General features: G+C 41.8%; 4 non-coding genes across 4 annotated transcripts; 2 read left to right on the forward strand and 2 right to left on the reverse strand.

The window, feature by feature from the left end:
* Positions 1-5,111: 5,111 nt before the first annotated feature.
* Positions 5,112-5,184, reverse strand: trnar-ccu (transfer RNA arginine (anticodon CCU)). The gene has a single exon. It is a non-coding gene; the product is annotated as a tRNA-Arg (tRNA).
* A 1,501-nt stretch (positions 5,185-6,685) lies between these two features.
* On the reverse strand, positions 6,686-6,758 carry trnak-uuu (transfer RNA lysine (anticodon UUU)). The gene has a single exon. It is a non-coding gene; the product is annotated as a tRNA-Lys (tRNA).
* An 8,277-nt stretch (positions 6,759-15,035) lies between these two features.
* On the forward strand, positions 15,036-15,251 carry LOC116674885 (small nucleolar RNA U3). Its single transcript, XR_004328234.1, has one exon. It is a non-coding gene; the product is annotated as a small nucleolar RNA U3 (small nucleolar RNA).
* Positions 15,252-16,835: 1,584 nt separating this feature from the next.
* Positions 16,836-17,051, forward strand: LOC116674884 (small nucleolar RNA U3). The gene has a single exon (XR_004328233.1). It is a non-coding gene; the product is annotated as a small nucleolar RNA U3 (small nucleolar RNA).
* The last annotated feature ends 5,622 nt before the right edge of the window (positions 17,052-22,673 follow it).

Here is a 22,673-nt window from a genome sequence, read left to right on the forward strand (position 1 = left end):
TGGTCTCAGGGGAGGGGCCAGACAAAGAATGGTTCAAAAACCTATTGGTCTGGTGGAAGCCCGGGGACCCCGTCTGGAGCCAGGCCTAGACGGCGGGCTCGTAAGCGAGCGCCTGGTGGCCGGGTTTGCCACGGAGCCCGGCCGGGCACAGTCCGAAAAAGCTACGTGGCACCTCTCCTTCCAGCCCATGGGCCCACCACCTGTGGGAGGAACCAATGGGGTCGGATGCGTTGCCGTAAGGGTGGCAGCGAAGGTCAGGGGCTTCGAAAGACCAGACCCGGGCGGCAGAGGCTGGCTCTGGGGACGTGGAATGTCACCTCTCTGTGGGGGAAGGAGCCGGAACTTGTGCGGGAGGTTGAGCGCTACCAGTTAGATCTGGTGGGGCTCACCTCTACGCACAGTCTCGGTTCTGGAACCGTACTCCTGGATAGGGGTTGGACTCTGTCCTACTCCGGAGTTGCCCATGGTTTGAGGCGCCGGGCGGGTGTGGGGATACTCACAAGCCCCCGGCTGAGCGCCGCTACGTTGGAGTTTACCCCGGTGGACGAGAGGGTCGCCTCCCTACACCTTCGGGTGATGGGGGGGAAAACTCTGACTGTTGTTTGTGCATTCCTGCATGCATGCCTTCTTGGAGACCTTGAATGGGGTCCTGTATGGGGCTCCAGTAGGGGACTCCATAGTTCTGCTGGGGGACTTCAACGCACACGTGGGTGATGATGGAGATACTTGGAGAGGCGTGATTGGGAGAAACGGCCTCCCTGATCTAAATTAGAGTGGTTGTCTGTTGTTGGACTTCTGTGCTAGTCATGGACTTTCTTAGGTGCCTCAAGGGGCGGTAACCCACGAACACCCTGGTGGACACCGGTGGTCAGGGAAGCCGTCCGACTGAAGGAGTCTTTCCGGGATATGCTAACCCGGAGGACTCCGGAGGCAGTTGCAAGGTAACTTTCTTTTAGATCAATGCAAATACAAATCAACTTTCTTTTTAATTATTGCATGTACACAACTTCCTTTTAGATTAATGCATATTACACATCAACTGCAACTAGACCTCTGCAAACATGCCTAAGATTCACCCTGAGACTAAAGTTTGGATTATCAAGAGGCTGAAGACCAGATCCACTGCTGATGTGGCAGACACCTTCAATGTGTCTCAGCGTCAAGTACAGAGGATTAAAAAAACATTTGAAGACACTGGAGATGTTTTTGACAAGCCCAGGTCAGGCAGACCCCGCAAGACAACTGCTCGAGAGGACCGTTTGTTGGCTCGAAAATCCAAGGCCAGCCCGTTTTCCACTGCAGCAGAGCTCCACAAGACCTGGTCCCCGGAAGTCCCTGTGTCAACCAGAACAGTTTGTTGGATTCTGTCTCGAAATGGCCTCCTTGGTCGAATCAGTGCCCAGAAGCCAGCACTAAACAAAAGACAATTGAAAAACCGTGTGCTATTTGCCAAGGCCCACAGCCTGCTAAAAGGATGGACGCTGGAGAAGTGGAAGAAAGTGGATTTTTCAGATGAATCTTCTGTTGAATTACACCACAGTTGTCGCAAATATTGCAGGAGACCTACTGGAGCCCGCATGGATCCAAGATTCACCCAGAAAACAGTGAAGTTTGCTGGTGGAAAAATCATGGTCTGGGGTTACATCCAGTATGGGGGTGTGCGAGAGATCTGCAGGGTGAAAGGCAACATCAATAGTCTCAAATACCAAGAAATCTTAGCTACCTCTTATATTCCCAACCATAAAAGAGGCCAAATTCTCCAGCAGGATGGTGCTCCATCGCATACTTCCATCTCCACTTCAAAGTTCCTCAAGGCGAAGAAGCTCAAGATATGATCCATCCAGATCATCTCTCACCAGACATGAACATCATGGAGCATATGTGGGGTAGGATGAAAGAGGAAGCATGGAAGACCAAACCAAAGAATATTGATGAACTCTGGGAGGCATGCAAGACTGCTTTCCTAGCTATTCCTGATGACTTCATCAATACATTGTATGAATCCTTGCCAAACCGCATGGATGCAGTCCTTCAAGCTCATGGAAGTCATACAAGATATTAAATTTGAATCTCACAGCACCACTATTTAATTTGCTGACATATTTTAGTATTTGCAGTAAATTTGTTCAATTTCTGTATAGGCGACAAAACTTTTGTCTTGCCAAAATTTGACCTTTCTGTCTTGTTTAAATAATAAAGCTTGTTTCAGTGAAACTAATTTATTTCAGTGCATTGAACATCATTTGGGAGGGTTTTAGCTTTTCATATGAGCTATTTCTTACACCAACTGATTAATTAAAAGTCAGGTTAATAGTGTTTCTACAAAAATAGATAAGCGACAAGACTTTTGTCAGGGACTGTATATAAACATATAGCCTATTTATATTGACAGAGACTGGGACTCCAGGTTAATAAGATTCTGACCGAGTAGCAAGATATGAATTCAAGTGTGATTTTGTGAGAAGTCTGTGTATGTTCCAATTTAATTAGATTACATTTTTTTTTTAAATAATGGTAACTCCAGGGAAATTATTTGAAATTTAGTGAGGACTAGATTAGAACTGGATTTAAAGCTAATTGTGGTTTCCAACTTCGGCCCAGGTGTGTCTGTTAAAACACAGACGGAGACAACTTTTCTCTGTTGATTTATTACAATCAATCATCAGTATAAACATGGGGGGGGGGCAGCTCTGCTATGAATGTGTGTGTGGTAATAAATGAAATAAACAACATTGTAAAGGCTACCATACACAATGTATAGGAATCATATATGCTAGTAAATAATAACAATAAACCAACTACTAATTACATTATCTTAATGAGCAAGGATGTTCAACAATCGCCATTATATCGAATCAACAGCCAGGTGTAACCTAGCCAACAGTAGAAGAACGTAAACAAGCTAACTTTTAAATGTACCAGAACTACAGACCAATACAACAACAGGCTTACATGAACTGACAACATCAGTTCTATGACTTACAGTTCTCTCAGACGCACACGATCTCAACTGGTTATCCTCCAGACAGCTCGTCTCATTTTCTTTTCTCTCACTTTTGTCTCCGTGTGCCGTGCGCGCCTGCTCGTGGTGTGAGGCGCGTGTCCTCGCTATTCTCCGACATGGACTCCAAATCACACCTGATAGACGACCTTTAGCACAAAACTAAAGTAACAAGCCAATTTTGTCAAATGTAGGGAGTAGAAAGTACCGATATTGTGGTAAAATGTAAGGAGTAAAAGTAAAAAGTCGCCAAAAAAAATAAAGAGTAAAGTAAAAATATCCGCAAAATCTACTTGAGTACAGTAATGAAGTGTTTGTACTTCGTTATTTTGTCAACAAAGTATTTGTACTTCGTTACTTCCCATCTCTGATGACTGTAAAGATTAATATGTACATGGTTTCCAGAACTGTATCTTCTGATAGACATAAGGCCACTTGGGTTATCTTCAGGCTGCTCTATGGTCTTCTGCAGAAAGATAAATCCCAGAGTTGGCTCACTCCAGATTATTTAAGCAACAAACGTCCCTGGGTGGACTTGAACCACCATCCTTTCAGTTAACAGCTGACTGTGCTGACCTATTGCGCCACAGAGACTGCATATGTCTGATGTTTTTTTTATTTCTGATTCTGATGTAGAGATGGACAAACGACTCAAAAGCATAATACCTCTTGCCGTGACATAACAAGAAACAGTAAAAAAAAGAGGTCGGCGAGATAGAGTTCAAGACCCTTTTTTCAGGACACCCAAACTTTGTCGCTCAATATGGCAGGAATTCTATGCATCCAGGGCCAAATGTTTTACCATTTCATCCACTACGGGCCCCTAAGGAACTTTACATGTGTTGACAATAAAGATGCTCACAAAAGACTGCACTTGGAATTGCGTTTCTCATGCACATTCATGTCCTCTTAAATACAAAGAACTGCTAAGTTCTTTATTCCCAATATCAACTCTTAGACATTAGTTCCAAATGAAAATACTAGTTGTCAGAAGTGGGATTTGAACCCATGCCTCCAGTGGAGACTGCTACCTGAACGCAGCGCCTTGGACCGCTCGGCCATCCTGACTGATCCAACAGATCTTCAGTAGGACCTGTCTCGAAAATTATTATATAGTAAATTAAGTCTGACGGGGAGCTACCTATACCATCCAAAGACTGAGACTGCAGCAATATGTTCAATGCCTGTATATGTTTAATGTATTCATATTTTCGTTATTTTCACAATGTTTATTCTTCTCATCGGGTAGGATTGCATTTTTCTTAGGCGGCATATTCCCCTGGGCCTGGTGGTATCTGGCTGCACCAGAGCACCTGGGATGCCAGGCTTTAAATCCCCACCTCTGAAAAGTGCCGCTTCTTAGCCGGATTATGTCTGGCCATGTCATAAATAATAGAGGCGAGGCCTCAAAACTGAGAATATATTGGGGCGTGATATTTAAATTACAATCGTTTCTAGCCGCTGCATTTATCAATGTACGATCATTCTTACGCTCTGATTGGTGTGATACGAACGTTTCATGAATCTCACGTGAAGCCTGTCGTACGTTAGGTTAATAAATGAGGGCCATTAGCTCTAAGGATGTGCTTCAATACATAACTGAAGTGGACACGGTAATGAGTAGCACAATGGTGCAATCTGTTTACCTTGTCATAAGCTAAAGCCTTTTCCCAAGCTAAAAGAAAACAAGGCGCTCTTCTGCAAAAGCACAGCTGGGAGTGCTTGAGAACCCTTTGATGATGAGCATGATTTTAGGCTGAGATGCTTCGGGTGTGTTAAGGTGTGTGAGCCCAAATAGTCGTCGAACGACAAAGACAAGACAGCGATCAGGTGATAGAACCGGGGTATTGATGTCCCATCCATGCAACCGATGGATATGATCAAAACCTGTAGACAGCCCAACCACATCACTGGAAAGTCAGCATTACTACAGGATCCTGACAGGGTAGTGGATGTCAATTTTTTATCTGCCAGAACATGACTTGCCACTTTTCACGGGCTGTCAACAACTTTTCCAGCAGTTATATCATCTCACCATGGAAATCAGAGTTAGCAGAGGATGGTTTCAATCCATCAACCTTTGGCTCCATTGTGCCACTCTGCTGAAATTCACCCCAGATGGGACTTGAACCCACAATCCCTGGCTTAGGAGGCCAGTGCCTTATCCATTAGGCCACTGAGGCTTTACAGCTCAAACCATCCCCATCACCAGTTCAGGAAAAATACATATACAGTTCAGGAGACGTAATGAAACAGTAACCTTGACCTTTGACCTCCAAAATCGAAATCAGTTCATCCGCGACTCCTAGTGGTTATGTATTTTAAATTTAAAGTGCTTCCCTCTAGGCGTTCAGGGATATTGCATTCACAAGAATCGGATGGACAGACATGAGGGCAGAGTCACCTTGACATTGAACCTTTGACCTCCAAAATCTCATCAATTGATTTGCGAGTTCAGATGAATGTTTTTGCAAACTTTGAAGAAACACAAACATGGGCGTTGTGATAAGATGGTGTTGTCTATCGTTGTTTCTGAGATCAACAATACCTTCTAAAGTTGAATAGCTATTGCATACCCGGTAATATTAGAGAAGAGCTCTCGTTGGCACTGTAGGTGGACAATTTAGAAAATTAAGTTACTTTACACTTTAAACTGTTACATCTCCTCTGAATCACCATCTGCAAATTTCCAAGCCTCGTTGGCATGCCGACCACCACCTACAGGAGGTAAATCACTGGCTAGCTATGCAGGAGTACCTCATATCTTTTACCAGGTTCAGGTGGTTAATAGTTATGGTCATATGAAGCTTCATTAAGCTTTCTGAACAATGTTCTTCATTTTCTGAACTTATTCACTCACTAGTGTTTTATTATTGGTTGTGCATCTGTGATTGCCCTAGAGGTCTCTCAGTCCAGCACCTCTCCCGCTCATCTTTGTTAGTTTTACACTGTCCAGCATAAATCGCTGACACCATACCTCACACTCATCCATGCATACACCATGCATACATGTATGCAACCTTTGCACACAGACTTTTGTCTCCCCTTTTCATGGGGTCATGACAAAGCATCTAGTGTTGATCTTAGCCTTTGTATACATTGTATACATTTCATTGTTTTTACCATACCATGTACCATACATTGTTTTTATTAAGATTGACAACCAAATTGTTAGTTTTTCTGAAATTTTGCGAACCATTGCAATGCCTTTCATAGCCTCGTTGGTGCAGTAGGCAGCGCGTCAGTCTCATAATCTGAAGGTTGTGAGTTCAACCCTCACATGGGGCAGGTGTTTTAAAAAAACAAAAAACACAACTGTTGCTAAAAATACAGTGACAGGTGGTTGAACACTGGCACAAGCACATAAATGGAATTTGACATTCTTAGGTTATTTCTGAGATTGATACAATACAAGGAATTATAGTGGTAGCAAACCAATGAAAAGGTTTATAGAACATAAATGGTCCTTGTCCTTGGACCTACTATCCAAGCAGGGAGATGAGTACAGAGATTTGGGTGCTAGCAAGATGGATATAGGTTGCCCATTGTTTATTTAGAATTACCAGCAACATTGTTATGATACAAACCTGCTTGGAACACACATGGTATGATAGTATCTGAATTTATCCATGTCCATACAGGCATGTCAAATGGACAACTCATCTAGCAGAATGTGCAACTCTACGCCTGAACAGGGACTTGAACCCTGGACCCTCAGATTAAAAGTCTGATGCTCTACCGACTGAGCTACCCAGGCTTCTAAAATAGAGGACTGTGGGAAAAACAATCTCCTGAACTACAAATTAAAGTGCAAGTAAATGAAGACCAAAAAGCTGTTGCCATGATTACGATCTTCTGGACAGCAGGAGGGTAGACCACGATTTGCACAATGCCTGAGAACACCAAATGTTATTGCACAAACTGGTTGAAAATTGGCTAAATTGGCCAAAACGGTTAAAAAGCTCAAAGTCACAACTCATCATGGCCACTAGCAGACTGTGAACATCCTGCAAACCTGCATGACAGATAACAATAGTGAGCACTTCATACATATCCCACAATCAAGCTGTTCGCTTACCAGGGACTTGAGCTGTGGTATTTTTTTTTGCTGAAAACGTGGATAACCTAATGCAATTTTACGGCTCTAGACAAATAAACTTTATTGCTGGTGAGTACAATAAAACAACTCTCCCTCTTGATCCGCTTCCTCTTGACAGGAAAAATCCACCAGATGACTTGCCATCCAAGCAGGGAGATCAGCACAGAGATTTGGGTGCTATCAAGATGGATGTAGGTTGCCCATTGTTCATTTAGAGATAGCACCTGCATTGTTATAATGCAAACCTGCATGAAAAACAGCCACATTTCTTTTTAAAGACTTGTGCAGTTTACTTACATGATACAACAGTGTCTGAAAGAATTGCCAGAATTGCCAAAGTGTACAACTCATCCAGCTCATCCGGAACTCTGCCAATTTTGCTCAATTTGGCCTTAATTGTTTCTGGACATCTGTTCTTTTTAAACAGTTAAAAAGCAGGCCGGTTAGCTCAGATTGTTTGAGTGTGGTGCTAAAAATGCTAAGCACCGGCAGACACTTTAGGGGTACTAAAATCGCCAAACCCTACGCCCAAGATAATCTGTATCCACCTTTTGTTTGCACAAATCGGCCATTAACGCAAAACAAGTCTTAATCTCTTTAGCTCTGCTTTCCATGTCTTTTGTAGCAAGGCCAAAAACATACAGTTGTAAGGTTGTCTGCTCAGCAAGTGCAAACATGAGTCACAGCAGAGGGTTTTAACCTCAAGTAACCTTTCTGCTGTCTTCTTGTAAAAAGAAAAAAGCAAGTAACATCACTCACAAGAAAGCTACTGCAATGGCTGGGAATCGAACACAGGTCAACTGCTTGGAAGGCAGCTCTTCTCACCACTATACCACCATCGCTGGGCAATACAATGTTTACTTCAAATCTTGTTGTACATCTGGGCTTTGAGACTGAAAACGCTCTCTATCACTGAAAGTCCCTCCAGGGGGTCCTGTGTTATCACATTCACAAGAATAGGAAGTGTGTGTATATGTCCTAGCTCCCTTCAATAGCTCAGTTGGTAGAGTGGAGGACTGTAGAGGCATAATGCTGAAATCCTTAGGTCGCTGGTTCAAATCTGGCTCGAAGGAGAAGATTTTTTCCAGAGTTTCCCTTCAGGGCTCAATCAAGAATTTCTGATTCTGATGTAGAGCTGGACGGACGACCCAAAAGCATAATACTTCTTGCCAAGACATAACATGAAACAAAAGAAACAGGTAGGCTAGATATGAGCGCAGAAATCCTCTTACGACAGGATTCATGAATCTCACGTAAAGCCTGTCGTACGTTAGGTTAATAAATGAGGGCCATTAGCTCTAAGGATGTGCTTCAATACATAACTGAAGTGGACACACTAATGAGTAGCACAACGGTGCAATCTGTTTACCTTGTCATGAGCTAAAGCCTTCTACCAAGCTAAAAGAAAACAAGGCGCTCTTCTGCAAAAGCACAGCTGGGTGTGCTTGAGAGTCCTTTGAGGTGCAGCGTGATTTTCGGCTGAGATGCTTCGGGTGTGTTTAGTTGTGAAAGACAAGACAACAATCAGGTGGTGGCAGCCGATGGATATGATTAAAACCTAAATACAGCGCATCACTTACCAATCAAATCACTGAAAAGTCAGCTTTAACTGACAGGGTAGTGGATGTTGATTTGTCAAATAGGACAGGAAACGGCCAGAACATGATTTTGCTTGAGAATATTACTTTTCATAGCACTGTCACCCACTTTTACAGCAGTTATAGCATGATTCATCTCACAATGGTAATCAGGTTGACCCTTCAAAATCTCCTGATGCATCACCCTTTCAGAGTGTCTACCATTTGGTCACCACCACAAGAGTTTTGGAGACGTAATGAAACAGTAACCTTGACCTTTGACCTCCAACATCAAAATCAGTTCATCCGCGACTGCAAGTGGTTCTGTATGCCATATTTAAAGGGATTCCCTCTAGGCGTTCAGAGATATTGCATTCACAAGAATTGGATTGACAGAGGGGACGCAGCGTTTGTCTAGACCGGCGGAGGTGGGTGTATAGCTGCAGACATGGCACCCCTTCTCTATTCTGCTTCTCTTTGTAGTCGTCAGATTCATTAACCATATAGTTAATAATATAATAAAACTAGAGGGAGGCAGGGCAGTATTGCCCGATCCAGCAGGGGAGAGTTCTAGCCCGACTAGGCTCCTCTCTTTACCCTGTCTCTCTCAGTTACACTGTAATAGTTTTAGACTGCCGGGGGTCTTTCCTGTTGTGTGTATCCATGTCCCAGAAATGCTTGTTACTAACCTAGCTCTGGTGAGTCATTCCCCAGAGTCCTTGTGTTTTTTTTCGCCCAGCATGTTTCCTTGGATCAGGTAAGGCTCAAAAATCATGTTCGCATGAACATGTTTCACTGTGCTTTTCATTAAAGAGCAGGTCTAGACCATACTCTGTGATGTTATTTACAGAAACCCAACAATTCCCATTAAGAGAAAGCACTAGGCGACAAAGGCAAGGAAAAACTTCCTTTTAACCGTGGGGGCCCTGAGGCCATTTTTACAGTTTAATTTCCATCTGGATTTTTTTTATAAAAAAGCTTGTAAAACATCAACCCTGTTGTCTACAGTCAAGATATGAACATCATTTTTTTTAGGGTTATTAGAATATTTGGGTTGAGGTCACTTGCATGTTAAAAATGGTTGTAGGGCCTTAAAGATAAATAAATAAATAAAATGGAACATGAATCTTCCAGATATGTATTGATATCACAGACATATAAGTAAGCCATTTTCCATTCTAAAACACTTCTCATATGTCTTGGGAGTCACACTGTGAAGAAATAATCATTATAACTTATACAGTTGACAAAATACATGCATTTTTTCCAAAAAAGTCAAGACGTTTTGCTCTCATGACATTTACTTATGCCAATAATAACATAATAATGTCATATTTATTGATATTACACCCACAGCAATGTTATACAAGCAAATATGTGTCTAAATAGTGCTTTATTTGGCCTTCCATAGAATAAATAGGCATTTTTGTCCCCTCTGGCCTTCCATACAAGAGGGGTGCCTTTATCTCCCATATATGGGCATGTCCTTCCTGAAAAATAGACAGGACAGACACAGAGCGGGAGATGAGAGATTAGACGAACGATTCAGCGGCAGAAATGAGCCAAAACGCGATGAATTATGGACATAAAGTGGATCAATCTTGGATATAACAGTATGGATTTAAAGCCCAAAGAGGCTGAAGTTCCAGGCTGGATAGAGAATCCCCTGTAGAGGCTATAAAGACAGGGAAAAGACCGCCGTAAAGCCGAAAACGTCAGGATTTAAACAAAACCGAAAGTGAGTAAATCGCTTGTATGGTTCAAAGGTTATTTAACTATGAATCAGAGGTACTTTTTTACTCGTGGGCGAGTGTCTCGGGCTCAGAGGGTTAAGAGGCAGAAACCTTGAGTAGAACCCTGGCGCCTCACCGTGGTGGGCACGATGCACAAAAACAAGTCCGAGCTGCCGAGGGTGTTGCAAGTCAATTCAATTCAATTAAATTAAATTTTATTTATAGTATCAATTCATAACAAGAGTTATCTCAAGACACTATACAGATAGACCACACTCCAGAATTTACAAGGACCCAACAGTTCTAGTAGTCTCCTCCAGAGCAAGCAACAGTGCAACAGTGGCGAGGAAAAACTTCCTTTTAGGCAGAAACCTCGGTCAGACCCAGGCTCTTGGTAGGCGGCGTCTGACGGGCCAGTTGGGGTTAATGAAGAGTGGCAATAACAAAAATAGAAAAAATTAGTAGTTTGTAGCAGTTCTTTGTAGTAGTTCATGGCATAGCAGGACGCTGTGCGGCATTACAAGGCACAGCAGGACGTAGCTGGACGTAGCAGGACGTAGCAGGGCACTGCAGTGTAGCAGTTGAACATGGCATCACAGAACATGGAGCGTGACCAAGGCGACAGCTGCTACCCTGATTTTGGAGCCTCTCTGATCCAAGGGAACATGCTGGGGAAAAAAGAACATAAGGACTCCGGGGAATGACGTCCCAGAAATAGGTTAGTAACACGCATTTCTGGGACATGGATGCACATAAATGAAAAGATAGAAAGATAGAGGAGAGAGGAGCTCAGTGTATCAAAATAAGTCCCCAGCTGTCTAAAACTATTACAACAAAACCAAGAGAGACAAGGTAAAGAGAGCTCCAGCCCGGTCGGGCTAGAACTCTCCCCAACCAGATCGGGCTGTATGCCAAGTCTCCCTTTAGTTTTATTATATTCTTGATTATATGATAGATAAATCTGAAAACTATGTGACTAACTACTACTCCCTAACAATATTCGATTCTATGCCCTAACTATAAGCTTTATCAAAAAGGAAAGTCTTAAGCCTACTCTTAAATGTGGAGACGGTGTCTGCCTCCCGGACCCAAACTGGAACCTGGTTCCACAGGAGAGGAGCCTGATAGCTGAATGCTCTGGCTCCCGTTCTACTTTACTCTAGGAACCACCAGTAACCCTGCATTCTGGGAGCGTAGTGCTCTCGCAGGGTTGTAAGATACTATGAGCTCTTTAAGATAAGATGGAGCCTGACCATGAAGAGCTTTGTAGGTGAGAAGAAGGATTTTAAATTCTATTCTAAATTTTACAGGAAGCCAGTGCAGAGAAGCTAAAACAAGAGAAACGTGATCTCTTTTCCTGGTTCCCGTCAGAACACGTGCCGCAGCATTCTGGATCAGCTGAAGAGTCCTTATGGACTTTTCCGAGCAGCCTGATAACAAAGAATTGCAGTAATCCAACCTAGAAGTAACAAATGCATGGACTAGTTTTTCTGCATCATTTTTAGACAGGATATTCCTGATTTTTGCAATATTACGTAGGTGAAAAAAGGCGATCCTTGAAATTTGCTTTAAGTGGGAATTAAAGGACATGTCCTGATCAAAGATGACTCCAAGATTCTTCACTGTGGTGCTGGAGGCCAGGGTGATGCCATCCAGAGTAACTATATCTTTGGATAGTGCGTCACGAAGGTGCTTGGGTCCGAGAGCAATAACTTCAGTTTTATCGGAGTTTAACATTAGAAAATTACAGGTCATCCAGGTTTTAATATCTTGAAGGCACGTTTGAAGTTTAGCTAACTGATTAGTTTCATCCGGCTTGATTGAAAGATATAATTGAGTATCATCTGCATAACAATGAAAGTTTATGGAGTGTTTCCTAATAATACTGCCTAAAGGAAGCATATATAAAGTGAACAGGATTGGACCGAGCACAGATCCTTGTGGGACTCCATGACTAACGTTGGCGTGCACAGAGGATTCATCGTTAACATTAACAAACTGAGATCGATCTGATAAATAAGACTTAAACCAGCTTAGAGCAGTCCCTTTAATGCCAATTAAATGTTCCAATCTCTGTAATAAGATATAATGGTCAATGGTATCAAATGCAGCGCTAAGATCTAATAACACAAGTACAGAGATAAGTCCTTTGTCTGAAGCAATTAGGAGGTCATTAGTAATTTTCACAAGTGCTGTCTCTGTGCTATGATGAACTCTAAATCCTGACTGAAAATCCTCAAATAAGCTGTTGCTATGCAGAAAGTCACACAGCTGTTTGGCGACTGCTTTCTCAAGAATCTTAGAGAGAAATGGAAGGTTGGATATAGGTCTATAGTTGGCTAAAACATCTGGATCAAGGTTTGGCTTTTTCAGAAGAGGTTTAATTACAGCTACTTTAAAGTGCTGTGGTACATAGCCTGTTAATAAAGACAAATTGATTATATTTAGTAGTGAAGTGTTGACTAATGGTAAAACTTCTTTAAGTAGCCTAGTCGGGATGGGATCTAAGAGGCAGGTTGATGGCTTAGATGAAGAAATAATTGAATTAAATTGATAAAGATCAAGTGAAGCAAAGCAGTCAAAACATGTATCTGGTTTTACAGCTGTTTCTAAGGTTCCTGAGTTTAGAGATAAGTCAGTGCCAGTTAAAGGCAGGTCTTGGTGAATTTTGCTTCTAATAGTTATAATTTTATCATTGAAGAACCTCATAAAGTCGTTACTACTAAGAGCTATGGGAATACTTGGCTCAGTAGAGCTGTGACCTTCTGTTAGCCTGGCTACAGTACTGAAAAGAAACCTGGGGTTGTTCCTATTTTCCTCTATCAATGACGAGTAGTACGCTGCTCTGGCATTACGGAGGGCCTTCCTATACGTTTTAAGACTATCTTGCCAGGTTAAACGAGAATTTTCCAGTTTGGTGGAGCGCCAGATCTTCTCAAGTTTCCGCGATATTTGCTTTAATTTGCGAGTTTCAGTGTTATACCATGGAGCTAACCTTCTTTGTTTTATTATCTTCTTTTTTAGAGGGGCAACAGAGTCTAGAGTCATTCGTAGCGAGCCTGCTGCACTATCAACAAAATGATCGATTTGGGAGGGACTAATAGCATAGGAGTCCTCCGTTACTTTGGGACTTGGTAATGAATTAAATGCTAACGGAATCGTATCCTTAAATTTAGCTACAGCACTATCAGATAGACATCTTGTATAGGATGTTTTGCCTAACGGCGTGTAGTTCAGCAGTATAAACTCAAAAGTTATCAAACAGTGGTCAGATAGAAAGGGATTCTGTGGGAACACTATTAAATGTTCAATTTAATGTTCAAAAGTAAGTTTTATCTTGAAGCTTTTGAGGGTTCTTTAGGTTTTTATCTGCTTTAACTATTACCGGACAGCGGGGGCACGGAGCAGAGCAGACCGGCCGTTAGGGAGGAATCCTCCTCCGTGTTCAGCTCCGTTTTGAACTGGCGGTAAAAAACTTAACGTTGGAACTTTATGACAAAGAGAAATGTTGACGGGTTGATTTCTGTTAATAACAAACACAACTATAGTCAATAAAAAAAGAAAATATATATATGAAAAGCCGTCTTGATTCATCTTTCCACTGTTCCTACAATCACCACTCTGGTCTGGTTGGAAACTTAAGGATCTAAATAAAAAATTAGGAGTTTAAACAGAGACACAACAGGAAAAATAAATCCATCAAATCAAGTCCCCAATAATCAGCATGTGGCCTTGTTTTATTTCAGGTAGTCAGCATGGAGCTGTTCCACATTCCCAGACATTTAAAACAAGTCAATCATTGGCGTTATTCTACGAGTCAGATGAATAAATCAGCTGTTTGCTATTTGAGCTGCTCTGTTTCCTGCTGCTCCTTCATTCTTTAGTGTCCTCTGGAAACAGGTTGCTGTCCTTTATGTTTCTTTTGGATGACATCATCAGTGTCTTTGCTTTAGTCTGAAGAAACTCCAACAGATTTAAAACCACATGCAGTCACAGAAAATACAAACAGGGAATAGAAAATGTCAGACAAAGAATATGAAATGAAAAGTCCCCAAAGTAGGAAAATAGAATGTCAATCTACCAAACAACAATAACTGGAGAGCATCCAATTAAACATGGCCGACTTCCAGTATGTCGGAAATGAAGAGAGGAACGTTTGAACATATGAAAGATTCATTTTATTTTTATTTAACCTTTATTTAACCAGGAACAATCCCATTGAGCTGCAGTAACTCTTCTTCCAGGGAGTCCTGGCAAGACAGGTGGCAATAAGTTTCATAATACATAAAAGTCAGGACAATGGTTCCATACTACACCACACATCTCTATAGATACTACAACACAAACAAGACATTACACTTAACTTAATAAACCCGCAAACACTAAAAATGACCAAAAACTAACTTTTAACAATATTTGGAGATGATATTCAAATCTTGAGTGCTTTTTGTACCCAATAATCAACAGTGGTGGTTAACCTGCAACATGGGCTTTAAAGATCTAAATAGATTTTCTCACCTCAGAGTCATCTGGAGCACGTAACGATTAGCTTCTGTCCCTCTGAACCCTGAGTGACAATCACTCTGCAGTGAATGAGATGCAGTTTCCCCCGCCTGAGTCTGACCGAGATTATACTTTCAGGGATCATTTCTAGAGTTTCTGACTTGAGGAATATGTTTCTAAAGTGTTAGGTCTCGCTGACCACGATGATGAGTCGTGATATTCCTTTCTGAGCGTGAAGCTGACAGAGAGTAATGATTCACTTCATATGCTCTCTGTCATTGATGATCATTCTTTGCTTCTTTATGGAGCATTGAGGAAGGGAATATGATCAGAGTGGCAGTAGCAGATAAGTAGACATTAACATGTGTGAAGGTAACCAAACATGCTAAGTTATAGTCAGTCTTGAAGTATATTTAGTCCATGGTGGACAAGGTTTCTTGAAAGGGTTAACACCTACTTTCTTGACTTTATAATGCTTTATGTCCAGTTTCAAAATGTAAACTGAGTTAAGCCATAATTCATTATTATTTCTACCTTTGCTTTTTCTACTGTGACATGTCAAAAAAGGTGCATTGTTTGAAAGTCCATCTCTACACAGCCATGTTCCACTCCCACAGGTGTTTCCACTTGACTAATCAGACTGTGTGGCCTTTACAGGCTCAGCTTGATTGACATGTATTAAAGGGGTGGAACGATACACTGAAGTCCCGGTGGACAGGATGGCATGTTGTAACGAGGTTTGAGTACATACAGCAAATACTTGAAGCCAGGTTACTCTACGAGTGGATACGGGGCATTGAAGGTGATGTGTAAATCCTGATTGATTCAGTGATTTTTTGGCCCTATTTGTATTTGTGTCTAAAGGCTGGTTAACCACTGTAGGGAGGAGACGTTGGACAGTTTTTTTTTGTCTCGTTCCAGTGATTGGCATGTCTGGGTGATGGCGTTGGATATGTGTTAGCATGTTGGATGTATTTCCACTCACGTACCAACAACGCCGACCCACAGTCCTCGTTTTATCCACCACTTTCTCACCTGTACTACTGGAACTGACTGGGAAACCAAAGTTTCCCCGTGGGTCACCACCACTCGCCGTAGGAGAGGCTGCTCTTCCTTAGTGCTGCTGGCTCTGACTCATGAAGGGAAACATGGGGCAAAAGGTGAGAGCTGAACTTATGGTATGTACTTATGGATGTATTTGCACAAGAGCAGTACACACAAGTATGCACCGTTTGGGACGTCATTTTCTCTAACTCCAGTAACTGTGTGTGTTCAGCAACTTCCTATTAATTAACCCTCTGAGACCTAAGGTCATTTTTATAGCTCATTGTCCGTTTGCTTCTATTTTCTATTAAAGCTTGTAAAACATCAACCCTGGTGTCTCCAGTCAAGATATCAACATCATTTTTTTCAGAACAAGAAGTGTAGCGTGATATCAGGTCTTGCTAACAAGGTAGCGATTGATTTCTTTTGGTGCTTTTCACAGTATCGTCATGACTGAGCCGGTAAAGGAGGTGGAGTTCGATAGACAAAACCTGCGAGCAAAAAGCTCACCTTTAATTGAAGTGTTTTCCTCTTCACTGAGGTGTGGAGGTTGGAACAGTAGCTGAAGTCTAAATGCAGCAGGTTCAACCATCCTTTGGTCTGGGAATGAAGAGCTTGGTCGTTGTTTAGAACCAGTATTAATGCAAAGAAAGGACTGGAGCATTTATTGTAGAGAATAAGTAGGCTGACACTGAAGTATTGAGACAACAGTGACTGAAAATCTAATTCAATCTACATATCGGTCTTCTTAAAGATCTAAATAGATTTTCTCACCTCAGAGTCATCTGGAGCATGTAACGATTAGCTTCTGTCCCTCTGAACCCTGAGTGACAATCACTCTGCAGTGAATGAGATGCAGTTCCCCCCTCAGTCTAACCAAGACTATACTTTCAGGGATCATTTCTAGAGTTTCTGACTTGAGGAATGTGTTTCTAAAGTGTTTGGTCTCGCTGACCACGATGATGAGTTGTGATATTCCTTTCTGAGCGTGAAGTTGACAGAGAGTAATGATTCACTTCATATGCTCTCTGTCATTGATGATCATTCTTTGTTTCTTTATGGAATATTGAGGAAGGGAATATGATCAGAGTGGTATTAGTATATATGTGGAAAACTAATTTGAATAAACATAATAAAATGTGCTAGGCTATTTAATTAACTACAGTTATTGCCAATCTTGAAGTATTTGTCTTGTCCATGGTGGACAATGTTACTTGAAAAAGGTTAGGCTTACCTCATTAACCTCCACCAGGGAAATTGACGACAAACCCCCATCATCCTCCACCTCTGCCTCTACCACAGAGGATGTTTCAGATGGATTTAGGAGTTCCTCAAAGTGCTCCTTCCACCGCTCTATTACCTCCTCAGTTGAGGTCAACAACGTCCCATCCTTACTGTACACAACTTGGATGATTACTCGCTTCCCTCTCCTGAGATTAGATTAGATTAGATTCAACTTTATTGTCATCACACATGTACAGGTACAATGCAACGAAATACAGTTTAGAGAGTTTAGAGAGCCTCCGAGCCGCAGCTAGTGAAAGCGCCGCCACATGCACTCTGAAAAGGATATATGCAGACAGCAGGATAATACAAGACATAACATAATGCACAAGACTACATACATGAAGGAATAATTGGTGTATGGTGTCTGTGGATGTGAGTGCGTGTGAGACACAAACTGTGTGGGTTGTTGAAAAACAGCTCAGTTCAGTCCGGCCTTGACTGTGAGTGTGTGTGCGTGTGTATGTGAAATGTGAGACAGACTGACTGCACTGTGCAAAACAGCCCAGTTCAGCCCGGCCTTGACCATGGACGTGAGGTGGAAACACAAGAAAGAAAGAAACGAGGCAGTCAGACGGATCTGGGGCTGGTTCGGGGGGGTGGTGTATGGTGTGTGTGTGAGAATGAGTTGTGTGTGTAAATGTAGCGCATCAGACTGTCTGTGTTGGTAAAAGTTCATTACATCTGCGTGACCTTGGAGAGATAAGCCAGTGCAAGGGAAAGGATAGAATGTCAGCTGCAAATTGTTTTCCCGCTTCGGGCAGAAAAGGGGGGGGGGGGGGGGGGGAAACAGTGGATCAATTTCAATACAAATTTAGGGTGACTCAGTGGAATTTGTACAAATCAATGTCCATCAATCAGTTGTCACCGACCTCAGCGTCATACGAGCATCCATATCACGTAGTGATTTTTGCAGTCCATCCACCTTCTCTGCCAGTCCGGTGGTTACACGAAGCAACTCCACCGACTGGGCCCTGTTGGTTTCAATCCCCTTCTGCGCTTCCACGGTCCGGTCTGAGATGTTACGAGACAGTTCACAGGACTGGTCAGCCCTTAGATGTAAAACCTTCATCCCCTCAATCACTCCGTGTAGGCACTCTTTAAGTTCCCCAGACAGCTGGTGGGTGAATTTGCTGGCGGCTGTCTTACCAATTTTCCAATTGGTCAGCGAGACCCCAAGGCCGACAATCAGGAGCCCCACCAACAGAATTCCAATTATCCAAATATCTTCGACGTCTTCCACAGTCAGGACATCCAGGCAGACCACCTGCCAATCCCGTGAATAGGAATCGCGAGTGTAGCCTGCAGGGAACGTCCCGCTGGGGCAATGCGGCTCTCCCGGAGAAGCATGTTTAGATGAAAAAATCTTGTCAATAGCGCTGAGTGACCAGTTAATCAATTCCATGTTGAATATTTCCAGGAAAACAGCAGGCAGGGGACAAAGAGAAAATAAAAAGTATCACAAGACAATCCAGACAGACTGGGAAGAAGCCAAGCTGAGATAAGAGGGGAGAGGAGGAAAAACACGACTGCTCTCGCCAGAAGCAGGAAGAAGAAAAATGAAATGGAAATGGCTTAGGTTTTACTTATATGTCTGTGATATCAATACATATCTGGAAGATTCATTTATTTATTTATTTATCTTTAAGGCCCTACAACCATTTTTAACATGCAAGTGACCTCACTGCAACCCAAATATTCTAATAACTAGGGATGAGCGAGTACAGCATTATCTGTATCCGGATCCGTTCTCGGACTGGGCGGGGCCTAAACCGGAAGTGGTCAGATTTAACCCGGAAGTGGGTCAGGTTGTCTTGAAAGGGGGGGGGGGTTATCAGATATTAAAATAGTTAAGGGTTGATCAGAAATTGTTATATTTATTGCTGATTAGAAAACTATTTCCATGACAGCATCAGCATTGAGTGTCATTGGTGTTGTCATGGTAACAAACAAACTATATAGGCCTACAGTATATAACAAGTTTTGCAACAATAAATACAACAATGTGCTTGCAATTATTATGTAAAATGTAATGAACAAGAGTTTTCATACTCAATAATATAACTTTATTTTTTAACTTTTAAGTTTTCTATGATCAGTGTGATCATATCATATCATTTTTTGGTTCTTTTTATTTTCACACCAGGTATGTGTGAGTGTGTGTGTCTGTGGGTGAGATGTAGAGAGAGAGAGGCGGGGGGTTGGAATGTGTTTGTGTGTGTATCTTAATTTGTAATATTATTCATTTATACCGCAACTGCCTTTTATTTTTTTTTATAAAACACAGCAAGAAAGTTTCAGACACTCAAAAAACTGGTTAGAGCCAGCAGGCAGTAAAAAAAAAAAAAAAAAAAAACCCAGACGGCAGAGATGCAACCCGAGTCGCATTCTACCAAGCACTATGTCTGAACAAACCCCACGTTACCAGAAGTCTCCTGGTTACTAGGTACTAGTTTGAACCGAAGTATAAAACAAACCTGAAGTTGAAGAAACCCTAAATGTTAACAGAAAAGCCAGCGGACCTGAGAAGAGTGACGTTCACTTCTCCGTGTCCTGAGCGTGTGTGAGCAGGGCCGGTGGGACACAACAACAGGAGGAATCTTTGTGTGTAGGGAGGGGTGCTGGGACTAGCCTATCACAGAATAGTGTAGGGGAGGGACGCTGGGACTAGCCTATCACAGAATAGTGTAGGGGAGAGGCGCTGTGACTAGCACTGTGACTAGCCTATCACAGAATGGAAACACAGTCAGTGGAGACTTATTCAATCCGAGCACGGATATTGACTCATATTACTCGTATGATACTTGTACTCGGCAAAAGTGCTTTATCCGTACCGGATACTCGTTTCAGCCGAGTATTCGGCTCATCCCTACCCAACAAGTAGCACTTACTGAATTCAACAGTCAAGTCAATACTAAAGTTAGGGTAATAGTAATAACATTTTAGCATTGTTCAACCAGTAACCAGGAAGAATATCCTTTAAAACATTTCTTCATGGAGGAAATCCTGGACTTCAGAGGTCAGCAAAACTACCCCAACAAGTAGCACTTACTGCATACATAACTCAAGTCAGTGCTTGTGTTTGGGTAGTTCTGTTGCCAGATGAATGCATTTTACCAGTGTTGGGAAGAATTGTGAATTAGCCTGTCTCTGCATTTGTTCAGAGATATGTCTGATGATGAACTCACAACCAAGACAACCCCAAAGAGAAGCACTTATGAGCACAATAATCATCAGTGTCTCCATTTGAGATGATCTGAATGTGATTACAATGACATCCATCTTCATTTACACTCTGTAGCATTGTCATGTTCAACTGCCCCAACAAGTAGCACTTACTGAATTCAACAGTCAAGTCAATGCTAAAGTTAGGGTAATAGGAATGACTTAGAAAACATTTCAGCATTGTTCAACCAGTAAACAAGGAGAATATCCCTTTTAAACATTTCTTTATGGAGGAAATCCTGGACTTCAGAGGTCAGCAAAACTACCCCAACAAGTAGCACTTACTGCATACACAACTCAAGTCAGTGCTTGTGTTTGGGTAGTTTTGCTGTCAGATGATTTCATTTTACTAGTGTTGGGAAGAATTGTGAATTAGCCTGTCTCTGCATTTGTTCAGTGATATGTCTGATGATAAACTCACTACAAAGACAACCCCAAAGAGTAGCACTTATGAACACAATAATCATCACTGTCTCCATTTGAGGTGATCTGAATGTGATTACAATGACATTGATCTTCATTTACAGTCTGTAGCATTGTCATGTTCAACTGCCCCAACAAGTAGTATTTACTGAATTCAACAGTCAAGTCAATACTAAAGTTAGGGTAATAGTAATAACATTTTAGCATTGTTCAACCAGTAACCCGGAAGAATATCCTTTTAAACATTTCTTCATGGAGGAAATCCTGGACTTCAGAGTTCAGCAAAACTACCCCAACAAGTAGCACTTACTGCATACACAACTCAAGTCAGTGCTTGTGTTTGGGTAGTTCTGGTGCCAGATGAATGCATTTTACTAGTGTTGGGAAGAATTGTGAAATAGCCTGTCTCTGCATTTGTCCAGTGATATGTCTGATGATGAACTCACTACCAAGACAACCCCAAAGAGAAGCACTTATGAACCCATTAATCAATGGTGTCTCCATTTAAGATGATCTGAATTTGATTACAATGACATCCATCTTCAGTTAGTCTGTAGCATTGTCATGTTCAACTGCCCCAACAAGTAGCACTTACTGAATTCAACAGTCAAGTCAATGCTAAAGTTAGGGTAATAGGAATGACTTAGAAAACATTTCAGCATTGTTCAACCAGTAAACAAGGAGAATATCCCTTTTAAATATTTCTTCATGGAGGAAATCCTGGACTTCAGAGGTCAGCAAAACTACCCCAACAAGTAGCACTTACTGCATACACAACTCAAGTCAGTGCTTGTGTTTGGGTACTTTTGCTGCCAGATGATTTCATTTTACTAGTGTTGGGAAGAATTGTGAAATATCCTGTCTCTGCATTTGTTCAGAGATATGTCTGATGATGAACTCACTACCAAGACAACCCCAAAGAGAAGCACTTGTGAACACAATAATTATCAGTGTCTCCATTTGAGGTGATCTGAATGTGATTACAATGACATCCATCTTCAGTTAGTAACTCCTTTTCCTCCAGATAGAGCTCATTGAGCATTAGAAAGTACCAGTTAGTGCTAAATATCTATTCCAAAACTCCCCTTCTTTTATTTATTTAGCCAGCGGTGGACAACAGCTGAAATGTACTTGCTTGCATGTATTAGTGTCTGATGATAAACTCACAACCAAGACAACCCCAAAGAGAAGCACTTATGAACCCATTAATTATCAGTGTCTCCATTTGAGATGATCTGAATGTGATTACAATGACATCCATCTTCATTTACAGTCTGTAGCATTGTCATGTTCAACTGCCCCAACAAGTAGCACTTACTGAATTCAACAGTCAAGTCAATGCTAAAGTTAGGGTAATAGGAATGACTTAGAAAACATTTCAGCATTGTTCAACCAGTAACCAAGGAGAATATCCCTTTTAAACATTTCTTTATGGAGGAAATCCTGGACTTTAGAGGTCAGCAAAATTACCCCAACAAGTAGCACTTACTGCATACATAACTCAAGTCAGTGCTTGTGTTTGGGTAGTTCTGGTGCCAGATGAATGGATTTTACTAGTGTTGGGAAGAATTGTGAAATAGACTGTCTCTGCATTTGTTCAGAGATATGTCTGATGATGAACTCACTACCAAGACAACCCCAAAGAGAAGCACTTGTGAACACGATAATCATCAGTGTCTCCATTTGAGGTGATCTGAATGTGATTACAATGACATCCATCTTCAGTTTGATTTTTAGGATTGCCATGTTCAACTGCCCCAACAAGTAGCACTTACTGAACAGTT

Source organism: Etheostoma spectabile, unplaced genomic scaffold (assembly GCF_008692095.1).
Source record: "Etheostoma spectabile isolate EspeVRDwgs_2016 unplaced genomic scaffold, UIUC_Espe_1.0 scaffold00001232, whole genome shotgun sequence".
In the NCBI taxonomy this organism is placed as follows: domain Eukaryota; kingdom Metazoa; phylum Chordata; class Actinopteri; order Perciformes; family Percidae; genus Etheostoma; species Etheostoma spectabile.